This window comes from Echinops telfairi, unplaced genomic scaffold (genome assembly GCF_000313985.2).
Source record: "Echinops telfairi isolate 266 unplaced genomic scaffold, ASM31398v2 ScPeMD7_2291;HRSCAF=2852, whole genome shotgun sequence".
Lineage (NCBI taxonomy): Eukaryota > Metazoa > Chordata > Mammalia > Afrosoricida > Tenrecidae > Echinops > Echinops telfairi.
The window spans coordinates 41,684,891-41,685,892 of record NW_022106189.1 but is presented as its reverse complement, the minus strand read 5'-3'; positions in this window follow the sequence as shown (position 1 = coordinate 41,685,892).

The window sequence follows — 1,002 nt, the reverse complement described above, 5'->3', positions numbered from 1 at the left end:
TTTCTCTGATGTACCCAGACTAATACACATAGCAACAACCTGTGACAGAGTAAACATGCTGCATGGTATTTTCTTGGCTGGCATCCCCTTCTTTTCCTGGTTATAATCTACCTGTGTGGGAGCAGGTAATCAGGTCATTTCTTTCACAGAGCCATTGGGTGGGTTCAAACAGCTGACCTTTCTGTTTGCTCCCTGATGCTCACTCATTCCACCATCAGGGTTCCTTTCAGTGCCTCCGTTATTGTTAGGTGCCGTGGAATAAGTTCCAACTCCCAGCAGCCTTATGGGCAACACAATGAAAGGCCATCTGGTCCGGAGCTGTCCTCACAATTGTTCTTATGTTTGAGCCCATGGTTGCAGCTATTGTGTCAATCGATCTGTCTTGTAGAGGGTCTTCCTCCTGTTTGCTGCCCCTTCACTTTATCAAGGATGATGTTCTTCTCCAGAGATTGGCCTCTCCTGGCATGACCAAAGTACATGAGACCAAGTCTTGCCATCCTTGCCTCTAAGCAGCATTCTGCTTGTACTGCCTCAAAGATAGACCTGTTTGTTCTTTTGACAGTCCATGGTACTGCCAATCTTCTTCACCAACACCATAGTTCAAATACATTGATGTTTTCAGTCTTCCTTATTCAATGCTTAACCTTCGCATGCATGGGAGGCTACTAAAAATACAATGGTCTGGGTCAGGCGTAGCTTAGTTCTCAATGTCTCGATGCCTTGACAACTCCAAAAATAATGTTCTGGAATTGTGCACAACTTACAGGAAGTAAAAACAACAATATGTATTTTGAAATTCAATGATTGAGGCAACAGCTGTCAGCGGGAGGTTTTGCTCTATGTCTCAAAAATAGATCACACAGAAATATGTGTGTGTGTCTTATGTGGATGTGTGTGTGCATGTGTATGTGCATGTAAGTATGTATGAGAGAGTTTCAAAAAGTTCATTGAAAAATTTCATTCTCTCATGAGGGCAATGAATGTACAAATGTGCTGTACACA